This window comes from Salarias fasciatus, chromosome 13 (genome assembly GCF_902148845.1).
Source record: "Salarias fasciatus chromosome 13, fSalaFa1.1, whole genome shotgun sequence".
NCBI classification, from domain to species: domain Eukaryota; kingdom Metazoa; phylum Chordata; class Actinopteri; order Blenniiformes; family Blenniidae; genus Salarias; species Salarias fasciatus.
The window spans coordinates 5,854,971-5,872,479 of NC_043757.1; the positions used below are offsets into that span (position 1 = coordinate 5,854,971).

The following is a 17,509-nucleotide window of genomic DNA, read 5'->3' on the forward strand; positions in this document are numbered from 1 at the left end:
CATCGCGTGCGGGGGATTGGTGCGTAGAGCTTTGTATAGTCTCAGTGGATTGGACAGAGATTGGAGGTGTGCCACTAGCGAAGCCCGTAGGCGGGCTAAGCACTTACGAAGTAGAATCAAGTGTGTGTTTTGTGCCTCTTTGTGGTCAAAGTGCATCAAACCCCTGGACACGAGTGAAAATCAGTGCTGCTGCTGCTGCCATGCAGCGGTGGACACTCCGACACAGCAGGTGGACATGCGGCCAGTGTCGGAGGGGAGAGGTGGAACTGGTGCGCTGGTCGCCGCCTTGGCTCGCTGACGCTGGAGTTTATGTGGGATGAGCAGCAGCAGCACCGCTGCTTGCTCTATAGGCGTGCTCTTTTCTTTTTTCTAATTTCGGACATTTACGGCAATAATAGCGCGGAAAATGATGCTTTTTGGCAGTCCGTCTGTGTGATCCTCATTGTCTCCAGAAGACTACGTGAAAAGCGTAATTATGAACAGGCACTGGAGTGGTTGCAACTTTATTTAAACAAGTAGTGCGTCCTGGGTGGGGGGTCTGCTTGAAATACAACAAAGGACACTTTTGTTTTATTCACCAGGGCGGGCCTGTTGAAGAATCAGATCACACTGAAGCAGTTGACAAGTTTAACAAACTTTTATTCATGCTCTGCGTTCCTCTTTTTCAGCATGATGAACTTGGATGAACCCTGAAGGCGTTTCAGGTGCAGCCTCAGGATCACATCCATTGGATTCATCCCCGGTTCCAGAACTTTCATTCTGAAAACAAACAAACCAACAATAATTATTCAAGAGAGGGCAGATCAGGGCAGATCGACATTTTTATATTTACTGGTGCAATTCAACATACTCTTCAAACTAAAGCGACCGACAAGTTCTTCGAAGTAGCAGAAGATACACAGGACCACAGCCACATGAACAGCCAGAACGATCCAAGCCACCCCAATAAGAATCCTTCCTGGATCTTGGGCAGCATTCACAGTCTCAGTGACGGCCTTAGTAAGAGGAAGACCCCATGTGGGGCAAAACACTGTGAAAATGACACAAGAAAATGAATAAAAATGACACATCAGAGAATAACCAGCCCCTCATCTATTTGTCACAGCCTTTCGTTGTTTGATCACAGCAGGTGTTTCAATGGGAAATGAGAAAATTACGAGCTGCAAAGAATTCCAGTGTGAAAAAAAAATGGACCCAACAGGAATTTTTACCGAAGAGAACCATTTCTCTGCTCTCTCTACACCGGTGTCGTGTTGCTTTGGTCACATCTTGTCCTTGTTGTTCCAATATTTTTCTCCCCTATTTTCACTCGTTCTTTCACGAAGCCTGCTATTGGAGGAATTGCTGTCACACTAAAAATTCCAAGTTACCGTTAATGTTTATCCTCCTGTTCGAAGTGTGCGGCCGCTATTTTGTGACAGTCTTATGAACAGTCGGCGCTGCGTAATTACGCAGCAGTGTCTGTGGTTGAACTCTTCTGCCTTAATTGAAACGGATTTTGCTCAAGTTAAAATCATAAACAACTTTGAAAAGTGTGGACACACAAAGTCAAATATTTGTTCGGGCCGCGTGCTCGTGGGTCGGGTTTCGGATTTCAGCGGTTTGAAAAGCGGCATCCGGCAGAACAACATAAGCATAAAAAGCACAAAAAAAAAATCATAGAACAAATCGAAACATTTTTCTCAAACGGAGCAGGCTGGAGTTCATAGAACTTTTATAGACCTAGCCTGGGAACTTCATTCAATAAGCTGTAGCGCTTTTTCTTTTTTACAATAAAATATTTACTGCAGCGTTGTTGAACTATGCATAAGTTCATTAAAGAACATTGAGATTACGTGTAACACAAATGTTTAAACACAGAGAAGCTCATTCCAATAGTCTTTGACATCGATGAAAGACAAAAAGGAGCGCGCGCACGTATACACACACACACACAGGGCCGGCGCGCGGGTTTCTCAGGCGCCCTGGGCAAGGCCGACATGAGCGCCCCGTGGTAGCGCTCCGAGAGTTGTTGAGCGGGGGGGTTTGTGCATGTCCGCCGACTGTCACCGAAAGTTGTCGGCCTGTATTAAAGTAGAAATTGAGGGACTCACCAAGTGGCAGAATCCTGGCTCCCGTCTGCATCATTTCTCTGGAATTCAAGTCTCTCCTCTGAAAAGAAGGCGTGCGAGCGACGAGCGAAGCCGAGCAGTGCGCTGCTCAAACGGACCGTCACACAGACACAGACACACGGACAGAGACAGACACACACACACACACACACACACACACACACACACACACACACACACACACACACACACACACACACACACACACACACACACACACACACACACACACACACACACACACACACACACACACACACACTCAGGCTGGGCCCAGGAAGCTTTAGAACTGAGCTGCACTGCATTCTCTCTCTCTACACCCTGGTTTTGGTTTTGTAGTTTTGTTTTACACGACTCATGCGCGTTGACACTCACTCATTCACACACCTTCTCACAATTACTCCGCAGGCAATTCCTGCGGTCAAGTTTGCCGACACTTCTTATGAGCCGCACGTTCACTGGCTGTGCGCAAATACACCGAGCATATACCCGACTTTGAAGTGCATTAAAATCCTTTTTTTCAATAAGTAGTCAAAGAAATCAGTACTGCTGAACTTAGTACATTACATATTACTTGTACAATGACTATGAAGTACTATTACTGTGTACTTTTCCTGTAATTTGTCGCCAAAGTTCCCCGTTGTTGTAAATAAAAGCCAATTTCGCCTGATTTTTGAAGTGCAATGAAATCCTGTTTTTCAATAAGTAGTCCACGAAATCAGTACTGCTGGACTTAATACAATACATATTACTTGTACAAGCACTGTGAAGTACTTTTACTGTGGACTTTTCCTGTCATTTGTCACCAAAGTCAGGCAAAATTGGCTTTTATTTACAACAGGGAACTTTGGCAATGAATTCCAGTAAAACTACACAGTAAAAATACTTCAAAGTCCTTGTACAAGTAATATGTAATGTCTTAAGTCCAGCAGTACTGATTTTGTGAACTACTTACTGAAAACAAGGATTTTAATGTACACAAACCAGAAAAAGATCAAAATGACCTAGAATTTGAAGAACCTGTAGATTCGATCGGTGAATGTGAGAACAATTTATATTTAGATCAAAACCATGAGTGACTCAAGCAAAAGAATAGTAACATGAAATTCTTGTGACACATGGTTTAACTGCTTGACTCACATACTGCACTTCCTCAAAAACAAAAAAACCATTGGCTATGACCCAACTCTGATTCTAAAACTGTCAAACACACACACACACACACACACACACACACACACACACACACACACACACACACACACACACACACACACACACACACACACACACACACACACACACACACACACACACACACACACTCAGGCTGGGCCCAGGAAGCTTTAGAACTGAGCTGCACTGCATTCTCTCTCTCTACACCCTGGTTTCGGTTCTGTAGTTTTGTTTTACACGACTCATGCGCGTTGACACTCACTCATTCACACACCTTCTCACAATTACTCCGCAGGCAATTCCTGCGGTCAAGTTTGCCGACACTTCTTATGAGCCGCACGTTCACTGGCTGTGCGCAAATACACCGAGCATATACCCGACTTTGAAGTGCATTAAAATCCTTTTTTTCAATAAGTAGTCAAAGAAATCAGTACTGCTGGACTTAGTACATTACATATTACTTGTACAATGACTATGAAGTACTATTACTGTGTACTTTTCCTGTAATTTGTTGCCAAAGTTCCCCGTTGTTGTAAATAAAAGCCAATTTCGCCTGATTTTTGAAGTGCAATGAAATCCTGTTTTTCAATAAGTAGTCCACGAAATCAGTACTGCTGGACTTAATACAATACATATTACTTGTACAAGCACTGTGAAGTACTTTTACTGTGGACTTTTCCTGTCATTTGTCACCAAAGTCAGGCAAAATTGGCTTTTATTTACAACAGGGAACTTTGGCAATGAATTCCAGTAAAACTACACAGTAAAAATACTTCAAAGTCCTTGTACAAGTAATATGTAATGTCTTAAGTCCAGCAGTACTGATTTTGTGAACTACTTACTGAAAACAAGGATTTTAATGTACACAAACCAGAAAAAGATCAAAATGACCTAGAATTTGAAGAACCTGTAGATTCGATCGGTGAATGTGAGAACAATTTATATTTAGATCAAAACCATGAGTGACTCAAGCAAAAGAATAGTAACATGAAATTCTTGTGACACATGGTTTAACTGCTTGACTCACATACTGCACTTCCTCAAAAACAAAAAAACCATTGGCTATGACCCAACTCTGATTCTAAAACTGTCAAACACACACACACACACACACACACACACACACACAAACACACACACACATATTGGCTTTAGCTATGTTTAGATATAGGAACATTTATTTTGAATAAAACAATTCAATTAAAAAGACATTTCCTTGTCTCTGCGTCTGTCTGGCATTTTATTCTTTTGGGACACCTCACACCTTTTGTGAGATAACTCGATGAGTATACAAGATACCAGTACACAATTGGTATTGCTGGATTCAGTAGAATGACAGCTTTCAAACAAGCCCCCATATGTGTTGTTATGACATTCCATTAGAAAGCCACTAAAAAGTAAAGAGAATATTCTACGTAGATTTCCATTCTCGCCTATTGTAGGCATGTGTTAAAATGTCTATTTCTCCTATTTGAATTTAGATATTTACATTTTGTTTTTTCTAGAATGTGTAGGGATATCCTGGCTTTCACTGTGCCAAGTTATAGACCTTCTGGTGCTTCCATAGTGAATCTACATGGGTTTATATGCTTCAATCTCCAGACGAACAGACTTCATTTTTTGTCTGTGGGTGTAAAACAATATAGATCAATTTTACCACTTTTGCATTAAAATATTTTATACAAGAATCCATTTCATGTGTGGGGGGCCTTAGAGATGAGGAAAAACTATGTTGTGTTTGGTTCTACCAACGGGAGGGGTATCTCATGTTTCTGGGGCCGAGGTCACAGGCCTATTTGGAATGAACTCTCTAACCCTATACCTCATTAACCCATAATATACCTCACTGGGGAGAGAACCTTCTTCAAATACAATCAGCACCGTTTCTGTATTTTTCTTTTCCACTCCTTTAGTCATCCTAACCACACTTTTAACTTTGTTATTTGCCATTTTCAATCCCTCTGTAAGCTTTTTGATATCCACCGTTAGGGGTATCCCATATATAACCCCCTTACATCCTTCATTCTTCTCCCCTACTGTCACCACTTTGAACACCTTCACCTTCCCGACATTCAGCAGCTCCTTTGCCTTCCTAACTTGCTCCTCACTGACACATCCCACCAGCAGGTTCCCATCCCCCAGCACTCTGGCATACTTCACCTCCCCAACCTGGTCCCTGAGCAGTCTTGTGAGTTTTAGCGGATCCATTTTCTTTACTCCTCCCTCTCCTTCAAACCTCACTACAACGTTGATCACTTCTCCCTTCTGCCGTCGCTTTCCCTCATTCTCACTACAGGTTCCTCCGCTGTCACTGCTCGACTCCCCGCCCACACTATCAGTATTCTTCTTCCTCTTTCTTCTCCTTTTCATCTGCCAATCCCCGGGATCTATTCCCTCGTTTTCCCCCTCACTCTCCATCCCTGCCCACCACCCTCTCAAGAGCAGGCACCGAGCCGCCCAGCTCCAGAAATCCTATTTTACTACGTCCGGGCTTCGTTAGCTAATCCCGGACTCAGTCTCCCGTTAAGCCGCGGCTGCTCGTTCAACGTCCACTCGGAGTCGTTCCCACCCTTCACGTGGGTCTTCCCTCACCTCTCATGAACCCAAAGCAGAAGTCCGCCACCAGACGGCGAAAATAAACGAGTCAAGCTTAACTCCGCCCACGTTGAGGCACGCCCCCTCTGCATTCTCCGGGATGTGATGCATGTGCTCCGGGATTCCTGTGGAATGTGCCCGTTTGACTGAATGAAGAGTGGAACAAAACGGACTTTTTCTGACATGGATATACTGCTACTGATCGGTAAGTCCCTCCGTTTAGATGAATCAACAGGCTGCAACGACGCACAATCCTGTTCATCCAGACAGAGCTGCGTAATTACGCAGCGCTGGATTCTATTGTCTGAATGAAAGTTGCTGTTTTAGCGGCCGCTCACTTCAAACGGGGATAAACACTGACAGTGACGCCAGTCTGAGCAAGGCGCAACACACACTAAAGACTGACAGCAACCCTCCAACAAATTTAATGAAAGGAGTGACAACAAAACGCGAGTTTGAAAAGAGCAGAAAATTGTTTGTATCCTGGAAAAAATGTAGACTTTTAATGGTTGGTTTGATTACAGAACCGAAGCACGGACACAGCTTGTCTTTGTAAGAATTTATTTAAATCAAACACCACGAAACACACAATAAATGAAAGGTAAGTCACATGTGCGCAGGCAGTATGTGGATGTGGAGATGGGAAAATATGCGAAACAGTGCTGGAGCGTGGCTGAGGAAGAAAACAATTCAGAGAGAAAAAAGGCTTTGTGGTGTTTAAACTTGTGAAGTAGTGTTTGATGGGGAAAATTATTCTCCCTTTCGAGTTGCCTTGGTTCTTTTTCTGGAGTGATCAAACAATGAAAGGGTGTGGCAACAGGTCCACTGACAGGTGATCGTCTTCACTTGGCGCTTTTACTATTGAATGACAGAATGAGCCACGTGCACAAAACGAAAGTTGCATGATCAGTGTTGTGAAGCTGCTGGGAGGAAGCCTGACGTAATCGTCGTACTGAACTCTTGTGACCTTCATTCACAGCTGAATCACTCTGTGGGTCTTTCCACTTTGCAGACGACTAAAATAAAAAATAAGGGCAAACATCCCACTGCTGACACAGCTCAGTGTAAAACTTTACAATGTGAAACAGTTTGAGCTCCAACACTTTAGTCCTAGCAAGGCATGTTAGGTGTCAGGTGTGTGTTCAGTCATTCTGCTATCAAACTATGTGTGTTTTGACAAAGACCATGTTTCTCTCCCCTCAGACACTGGCCGCATGTCCACCTGCTGTGTCGGAGTGTCCACCGCTGCATGGCAGCAGCAGCAGCAGCACTGATTTTCACTCGTGTCCAGGGGTTTGATGCACTTTGACCACAAAGAGGCACAAAACACACACTTGATTTCTATGTCTTGCTTGGTGAATTTTCCAGGTTTCTGTTTTTGCTAAAAAGAGTGCAAATATAATATCAAATGTATTTCAAGAAACAGTTTTATTTCTCTTCTGAGGTTCATAGCCTGTAGACTTCAAGATTCCGCACTTAACATTTCTGTTTGTTTGTTTTGGGTTTTTCGAGCACTTTGATGAGAATGCTGTGCTGGAGATTTATTGTTCCTGTTCTAAAGTTCTGAAATGTATGATCCAAGTTAAGTTGAATATATTTACAAGTCACTGAGTGTGTGATTATGTGATTTTAATTTGTTTTAAAGATCAAATTCCTGATGCGTTTGGAAACGTTAAATAAATGCGTTTTAAAAATAAAAGAAAATGAGCGCTTACCAGCCCCCCAAAATAAGCCACAGCTATAGTTCCCTCTGGAGCCGGGTCTGATATACTGATATACTGACAATATTCATATTGTCAGTACTATATTGAAAATGCCCTTCCACAAACTGTACTTTTTGTAAATATATAATAAGTATACTAACATCGCTTTCACACTAACAGGTTTGACGCACTTTAAAGTAATTATACTAAATTATAATTTTTAGAAATGTTATACACTGTAAAACTTTACAGCTCCATTTAGTTAAAATACAATCTAAGTGAAAGTTATGTGTAAATTGGAAAGTTTTCTAGTCGAAATTAGTGTTTGCTCGTTATCTATATATATATTAAAAAATACAAGCAACTTTCGTTGTGACATACTCTGAAAACATATTTTCAAAAGTACACAATTTAATACAAACACCGTAATATGAAGTTTAAGCGTATTTCAAGTTTCAATTAGCTATGGAGGAGTAAGACGCGTGTTTCTGGTGGCTCCGGTAACTACACACTAAACACCCGTACGTCCGTCTCAAAATCGTCTGGATCGTCACTCATAATATTCGCAAGTGGAAAATGTTATCTGAAGGCAACAAGGCGATGTTGAAAAGAGGAAAACACCGGAGGAACGAGCAACAAGAATCAGGCCCTGACCAAGCCCTGGACTCGAGTGGTGAGGCTACACCTGAAAATGTGAGTGAGGAAGCGGACCCACCGAACCGTGCTGTGTTAGCTTCCATAGCTGCACTGCGAAGTGAGGTTGCACAGGTTAAGGATGACATATGTGCTACTACCGATACCCGCATAACTGTATATTCTGTGCTGAGAGACGAACTGGCTAGAAGCAAAAAAGAAATGCTTAACCTCCATCACTACCGTCGAGGAAACTACTGTCAACTGATTCATTGCTCCGATGACAGCTTAGGGACATTCCAAAAGATTATATATTGGCACCAGCTAATACATTTCATTGAATTAGAGGTCACTGTTACGCGAAGGTGCTCCGTTACAGTGTCGCTAAGACTCTCTTTGACTAGTCGGCTTTACACCAAGTCTACAGGACTGCACTGTGGATCATGGACGCTTGAAATTGAACCTCACTTTTTCTTAAGCTCTTGGCCCTGACATATTGACACATTGTTGAGTTATTAGTGCAGTCTGCTGTTATCTTCCTTGAGTCAATAGGCTTCTTATACAGTTCCTGAAGATATTAGTCTAGATCCTTCTGTTTTCCTTCATAATCTCTCTCTCTCTCTCTCTCTCTCTCTCTCTCTCTCTCTCTCTCTCTCTCTCTCTCAAGAGACAGGTAAATATATACTTCTATGCATATCAATGTCCTATGTAAAATTTTTTTCCTTTTTTGCCACTAATTTCATTGCAATTTGAGAATATTTGGAAACCCTTCATATCATATCTTGCTGACACAAACTCAGCACAACATGGCTCTAACACACTCCAAATTAGGGTGATGACTGATGAGTGAGACTCTCAGAGGATTGGATTTGGGTAGTAAGGATAATGAGTTTTGTTTTTCTGTTCTTTTTTCTTTTTTTTGTGCATGTGTGTTTTATGTTCTTTATGGAAGGGATGGGAATAATAATAAAACTGAGCCCTGCATGCTTGTTGAAAATGTATACTGAATTTGAATTGCTCAATACAAAAAGGGGAGAATTAGGATGAAGACAATATAGAAGTAATTGCCAATGTCTAGTCAGAAGTTTCTATTGTGTTAAACAGCTGGCACTCGTCACACCTTCAGACCAGAGGAGACCGACACCAGGCCTTTGCTCCCAGGCTTTGGAATGATCTCCTGCTCTCTCTCCGCTCAGTCGCATCTGTTGACACTTTTAAAACACAACTTAAAACCTTTCTGTTTGCTCAAGCATTTGCTTAGTTTTTTGGGGGCCGTTACAATCTCCTTTTTAATGTTGACTATTTATTTGTTGTTTTCATTGTTGTTTCTATGTTGTGAAGCACTTTGAGGCTCTTTGTCTGTGAAAGGTGCTATATAAATAAAACTTACTACCTCTTCTGTCTGAGTTTGTCTTTGACACATTTAGTCAAAAAATGAAGGATTTTCACCAAATTAAAAAAAAAAAATCATTTGAGACTGACTTCAATGCCTCAGGCACTATTGCCAGTGGAATGTTTGCTCTAATTTTAGTCGTCTGGGAAGTGGAAAGCCCTGCAGAGTGATTCAGGTATTAAATACAAATACAAGGTCACATTAGTTCAGCGTGAAGATTACATCAGGCACACACACTTCCTCCCAGCTGCTTAACAACTCTGAACCTGCAACTTTTGCTGCAAGGCTCATTCAGTTATGTAAACAGTAGAAAGCTCTCAAGTCAAGACGATTACAGTATGGACTGGTTCTCACACCCTTTGATCATTCCGGAAGAGAACCACGGCAACACCAGAGAAACGTCGGGAACAAAGTCGTAATACCACAAAGCCGTTTTTCTCTCTGAATCGTTTTCTTCGTCAGCCATGGAGTGATGCACGCTGCAGCATGAAGTTTCGCATGTTTTGCAACTCCACATCCACATACTGCCTGCGCGTATGACCTACATTTTATGGTGTGTCGAGTAAATTGCTCGAGTCCTGCGGGAAGTTGTGAAGCTGTGTGAGTTGTGAACCTGAGCAGGGTGGAAAGCACCACTTCTATGTCATGACTCACTTTGGAGACTGTCCTCCTCTAGAAAACTTTTTGTGATATTCACAGCAGCACTCCCTCTCCTGTGAATTATGATTAATGATTTCATGATATGATAATGATGCATTCATGATGAGCCTTAACAACTCGGCTCACATATGGTTGGAAAAGTGACTTTACCAGGAGGGCCAACGTTTGCCACCCAGGCGCAATCAAAACGATTTAAAGAAAAAAAAAAAAAAAACGACAAAAGAAAATGCAAACACCTGCTGAAACGATCTAAATTTCCCTGAGCAGTGTAAGATGGCAGTATCATCTAGCCTACATTATGTTCCATAACAACAAGCTCCTCCACAATACCGGTTGCATTGTGCCACATTAAAACAGTTAGCAAGCGGGTAGACTCTGCAACAAATGTTTACTAATTAAAATCTCCCGAATCAGGTGACTTGTGGCAGTGAAAGTGTTTTTTAAAGGCAAAAGAAAAAAACACATCAGTGCTTCTGTCATTAATTATTAGTAGGGATGAGCGAGTACACCACTATCTGTATCTGTATCTGTATCTGTTTACCCATCCAAATTATCTGTATCCGTATCTGTAACGAAAAAAAAAACCCTAATAGGGATGAGCCGAATACTCGCTTTAACGAAAAAAAAAAACCCTATTCTAATTTGCAAATCAGATGTATTGTATATTATACATGCACTATATCAGGGGTTCTCAATTAGAAATGTCAAAGGTCCAGAAAATAAGTTTTGAGGAAGTCATAGGTTCACAGTTCGTGCGTGGCAGTGAAACTTTTTGGACTTTTTTTAAACGTTTTCACGTAGTTTGAGGCTGGGTGTACTGTAATAATCAGGAGTCAGTGGAAGGCACAAAAACATTTATTTTCAGTGTCACACTGACATTCTTTGTTACTTAGTAAAATCAAACTAAATAAACAACAACTGTCACGAAAGGTAAATCAAGTGTCTTGAGAATTCAAATGTTCTCATTCATCTCAAAATTAAAGTGTCCTTTTACTTTTTGCAAAATGAACCAAACCAAACCCTCATACTGTTCTTTGGTAAACAAATAGCAAGACCTTAGTCACTGATGTGCAATTTAAAAAAAATCTAAGGCACATTCATCAAAGAGCTCCTCTTTTTAAATACACACACTGGAAAAGAAGAGAGAATCTGCTTTTCTTCCATTAAAGGTGAATCAAGTGTCTCCTAAATTCGAATATTCACACACATAAGCTAAAAAAAACGTCCTTTTCAACAAAACAAACCCTCACATCCTCAGTTAAACAAAGTCCTCACATGACTCATAAGCCTCATATGACTTTTCCAGCTTTTTATTTTATTTTTTCGTAGCTCTGCTCTCAAAATCGCGGCGGCGCTTCTCATAATGGCGTTTTATGTTTTCACTTTTTATCAGAGCAGTGCTTTCGCACAAACGACTTTGTGCTCGAAGGAGGTAAGATAAACATGTATTCGTCCGTCCATCCGTCATTAAATCGGTGAATGTCAGTGTCCGCCTTTCTCTGACTTGCCTTTTTGATGTCGGCTGTACCGGGTGTGAGCAACACTCCTGTGGGAAAGACGTTACCGTGACATGCGCCGTGCAAAGACAAACACACCCTCGTGTGACTGCCGGTTTGCATTAACATTAACAGCCATACTGCAAGCGTGAGCGTCCCTCTCTCTCACACATACACACACACACACACACACACACACACATTTTCATAGTGCTCAAACCTGGTTTGTGTGGCTCCTTGAGTGTAAGGTATTGATAGTTATGTGATTCTTTTGTTTTAAGTATTTATGCAACCATAAAAAAACTCATTTATCACCATGACTCACTCATCGATGTTTTTCCGTCTAAAGGCAGGTGATGAACAAGAGAGCACACGGAGGGCTGCCGTCTGTGGGAACCAGGGGCGGATCTGGGAGAATCCCAGATCCGCCCCTGGTTCCCACAGAAGGCAGCCCTCCGTGTGCTCTCTTGGCCGGAACACACCGGAACGCCGTGCCGGTAAGAAATATACTGGCCTCTTCTACAGGAACGCCCCGGAATGCCTCTGAAAAGCAACTTTCACTCATGCATATAAAGCGAGCCCTTTCTTTTTCCAAGCAAATTTTACCGAAATAAGTGTAAAATTGATGAATACATAAAACTCGTCTCCAGACTACATCTTCTGTGACATGTTGAACAAGGTTAGTGCGCCTGACGAGCACTGGAGTCCTCGCTTACCGTGATATGTTGCAGCTTGTAGCGGCAGTCACTCGCTGTAGCGTAACGTTAATCCAATGTCCACTGTTGTGTGTTTTTTGCAGACAACAGGGTCGTCATTTTTGCAAAATAAACAAAACATAAATCCACAAGTAATAAATTGTGAGGGTTCACGCGTCGTAAAATATTCTCCGTCTCTCTGTCATGCAGCAGCATCACTCCTTCTGCAAACAAGCACACGTGGAAGTGAGGTAAACTCAATGCTTCTTTTCATTGGATGGCTGGTTGCCTAGGTGATGTAAGGACACTCCCCCCCGACCCCTCTCAAGAGACAACCAGGACAGGTCAAAAATGCAAAGAAAAATTAAAAAAAACATTTAACTAAAAACAACATATGTATATATTTTATATATTGTTGCGGCGGCAGGCGCCACTGGGGGCCGCCATACTGTTTGGTGCTGCAAGGCATCATGGGAGGGGATTGTTCGGGCCGTTTCAAGATGTATTTTGTGTTAAAATGTACTTCGTTTTGTTGTAGGTGTGTTAAGTTATTGTTTTTATATGTGTTGATGCCATTTTTCCGGTGTTTTTTTTGTTAAGTTTAATTTACTTTATCTTGGACCAACAGTGAGAAGGGTCGGTGTGAGAGTGACATGGCCTCTGTGCCAACATTGTTTGGTGTGAGTGATATGCTCCCAGTGTATATTAGTTGTAGTGATGGCAATCTGAAGCTTTCTGAGGCAACAAAGCTTTCAACACAATTGTATCGAAAAAAGGTTCAGTACTCGAAGCTTTTCAAATCAGAGCCCAACAAGGACCCCTGGTGGTGAAAGTCAAGGAAAGCATGTCATGTGTCAGCTGAATGAATGAATGTGATGTATGAGTAATTACATTTTTTAAATTATTGAATGATTTGTCCACATCACTAAAACCTAGTATAGCTAATATTTTGATGTCAGCATTTCTATTGTTCATAGGCCAACTTGAATAAAGATGGGGATGAAAAAGCAGAGTGTTCATATGTATGACTGAATGTGTTTGAAGTGACCAGGACATTTGCTGTGTCTCACATAACAAGTCAGCAGCAAGCTTACTTATTTGAGACACAGTAATTATTAAGGTATCATGAGAGATGGTGGAAGTGAATTGACGTTGGCAGATGCTGGCCACAAACTAAACACTGGACCTAGAAAAATAAATTACAAATGAGGGATGTTTTTTAAAGAAGGGATTTGGTCTGACAAAACAATACTTTACATATGACATATTGTTGCAACTGGCAACCAACCACCCCAAATATATTTCAAAGTCTAACATTAACAATGAACAAAATGTAGGCATGACACATTTGCTCATAACACCATTGTTGGGTGAAATTAAATCAAATCAAAGTGTTCCCAAACTTCAGAACGTCCTCTTTTTGCCACAGGCTCCATATCAAATCTATATTCGCTGTCTCTCACTCTCTCTCGACTCACAAACCGCCTCCACAACCCACAAACAGCCTCAGCGCGTTTTAAACCTGTGAAGCAGCGGCTGAAGCGTCACGTGGGTGTGCGCGAATGAAGCTTCAGACGTCACGGATCACGTGATTATCAGGAAACGAATCAAGCTCCGATACAAAGCTCCAGTGAGAAGAGGTTCATTTTTTCAACACATGCTTCGAAGCTTCGGTGTCACGGTTAACATCACTAGTTAACATCACTACCTTCCCCCCCACATCCGCGCGGCCGAGTCTGTGGGAATTTTTAAATCACTGCTGAAGACCCACCGCTTTGCCTTGGCCTTCAGCTAGGTCTTTCCTTGGTGCTCGAGTTTGAGATGTGTTTTAATTGTTTGTGCAGTTTTGTCTTTTCACCGTTTTTTGTTTGTTTCTATTCTCTGCACTTGTGTGAAGCACTTTGGCACGGCTATGCCGCTTGTAAATGTGCTATATAAATAAACTTTTACTTACTTACTCTTTCTTGGCTCTACCCCTCCGTCATAATGACAATTGGGACACTCCTACCCCTCCACGTGAACGCGCAAAACGAGGGGAAGGGCCAAGGGGAAGGGCTAAGGGGTGAAATGGGATTCAGCCTAAGTACTGATATGACACCAAGCAGTGAAGACTAAAGTGAATATAATCTGGACTATGAGGATAAATCAAGCTGAAATCATCTTGCGGCAGGTTGAAACTGGATGAATCCTCACAGTGAAGTAGAAACTCTGGTTGTCAGCCACGTGCAGCCTCCAGATCCTGCTCACTGGGTTCATGCTGCATCAACACCTCTTTGAAACCGAGCGTGCTGCGGATGCTGAAAAAAACATGCAGTGATTCAGAAGACGTCAGATCAGAGTAGAAAGACTGAGTTTAATATTTACTGTGATTCAACACACCTGGGTAGGCGATCTGAGTTGCGGCACACGATGACGAAAACCACAACCACGACCAGGACCAGCAGGAGTCCAAGGATCGAATAGATCCCAAAATGCCCTGTTAACAGAACAAAGAGTCACATTTTCATGAACCTGCTTCACACTGATTTTACACTCGGTCTGAATCCACAGTGATTTTATCAGTGACTGTGGGAATAATCTGTCAAAGTCAAAGTTGTGGAAAAAACATCACAACACCAAAGAAGATGAACAACAGAGACATTGAAGTCCACAAATACAATCCAGGCCATGTTAAAGTATTGCATGCTGTGAATAAATGACCACATTAGTATAAATTCCTCTCACAGTATTTTGGAAAGTCTCATCTGCTACTCACATGACTGATACTGCAGATCCATGAAGGGAAAATGTGCTCAATGGACAGCTGGAGTCGGTTTTAGGTTTCAGTTTGACACCTCAGGTGTCAGATAACACAGTGAGTCAGGCTTCAGGTCAACCTTTCCAGCAACTTTCAATGAATGTGAAAAATCCAAAACATGTTTCATTACCTCTTCCTGTTGGTTCAGGCTGCTTCTGAATGGAAACAGCTTAAAAGAAGAGAGAGAAGATCATGTTAGACTTTACATGATGCAATAATAACCTAAAACTGTCACACTCTGACTCGTAGCTCACATCTGTCTTGTTTAAATGTTTTCATGAAGTCTTTAGATTCTTCCACATCTTCCTGTCTGAGTGTCTCATGTCACATGAATAAATTCCTGTTTGATAGCCTGCACTGAGTTTCACTTGTTTCAGTGTTTTCCATGAAGCTTCAGCTTCTTCCCGTTTCCACTGATCCTCCTCGAGATGTTTCTACAGCTTCAGTGGAGTCCATCTGTGGTCAAACTACTTTGAACGTCCTAATTAGCTTGATTTCATTTGTCAGTCAACACACTTTCAGCCTCAAGAGGCTGATAAATGACAATATCAGCAAAAAGTCACTGAATGAGGCTTCAGGTCAACCTATGTCACCACTTTTAATGAATATTAAAAATGCACAATCCAGTGTTTTACCTGTTCCTGCTGGTTCAGGCAGCTTCTTACGGCAGATGGCTGAAAAAGAGAGAGAAGATCACATTAGACTCAAACTTTACATGATACAAAAACTCAATTGCTCACTTTTCTGTTGTTTGAATGTTTTCAAGGTGTCTTCAGGTTCTTCCACATCTTCCCTGATCTCAGTGCTCCTGTCTGAGTGTCTCATGTCACATGACCTCTTCCTGTTTGATAGCCTGCACTGAGCTTCACTTCTTTCACAGCCTTTGTCATGAAGCTGTGAGCTGAGCTCAGCTTCTTCCTGTTTCCACTGATCCTCCTTGAGATGTTTCTACAGCTTCCATGGAGTTCGTCTGTGGTAAATTTAACTGATTGGACATGATTTGGAAAGTCACACAGCGTCTACAGAAGGTTCCACAAGTGACAGAGCAGTTTGAGGACAAACCCAGCATGAAGTCAGAGAAACCGTCTGTAGACCTCTGAGACAGGATTCTCTCCAGAAACAGATCTGGTTCAAGGTCCAGAAACATTTCCTCTGCTTTGAAGATACCAGTGAACTCAGTGGCTCCATAATCTACCAATGGAAGAAGTTCAGAACCTCCAGGACTCTTCTGGAGCTGAACAGACGTCTAAACTTAGTGATCGCCTGAGAAGGGGCTTCATCAGACAGGATCTCTGATGAGATCAAATCTGAACTCTTTAATGTGGCTGGCAGTCGTCATGTTTGAAGGAAACAGGCCCCGCTCATCACCAGGACAAAACCATCCCTACAGTGAAGCACGGTGGAGGCAGCATCATGCTGTGAGGAGACGAGTCAGGACAGAAGGAAAGATGAACGTCCACCATCTGTCTTCTTTTGAGTCAGGACTCTGGCTCCTTTCTTCTGACTCTTGTTCTTCTGACTATTTTCTTGAAGGAATGGATCTTTTTCTTCTTGAACCTCCACTTCATTAAAAAACTCATTCTGGTCTGCTTGTGTGGACATTTCAGTTCTCTTGCTGAGGGCCTGACAGAAGTCACCAACACATCACTGCTCTCTCATAATAAGCAAACAGATACTCACTGGAACACTTAGCTGTGTGATCTTCTCCCTAAACAGACAGAAAACAAACAAAACATTCAGACTGTTGTCCAAAGCTCAGCAGAAAGATTCAGTTCAAACACACCCAGCAGAATTCTCCATAGACTCAGTGAAATGTGTGTCAGAGAGCAGCTTTATATGTTAGCTGTGTGATACCTGAGAGTCGGTTGTTTTGTAGAGGACCACCTCCTCACACTCCTTCAGAAGGAGATGTGTTTTGTTGTAGTTCACCACCTGCTCCGCCTTGTCGAACTGATCTTCAACCTGAAAGGCCAGGTTGTGACCCTAAAGTCCAAGAGGAAATGATGAGACTGACAGTTCACCTAAACCTAATGTTTACCTCAGGATGTGTGTGACAAGTGGAGCTTCTGAAAGGTCTTTTCAGACGCTGGTTGTAATATGTAGAAGAAAAGTGTATCAACACTTTTCCTACACATTTTTAAAGAAGGCTTTACAGGTGCAGACACTTTGCATGCTTTACAATGACCACATGTTGGGATGCATGTTTTCTCTCAGACACTACTCACGTTTAACATGCACATCATCCAAATC

At 42.0% G+C, this 17,509-nt stretch overlaps 1 long non-coding RNA gene across 1 annotated transcript; it reads right to left on the bottom strand.

Annotated features, from left to right (window-relative positions):
* Positions 1-15,892: 15,892 nt before the first annotated feature.
* On the bottom strand, positions 15,893-17,227 carry LOC115398883 (uncharacterized). Its single transcript, XR_003932613.1, has 3 exons — positions 17,114-17,227; positions 16,940-16,967; positions 15,893-15,933 (listed from the first exon to the last, which is right to left on the bottom strand). It is a non-coding gene; the product is annotated as an uncharacterized LOC115398883 (long non-coding RNA).
* Positions 17,228-17,509: the final 282 nt, after the last annotated feature.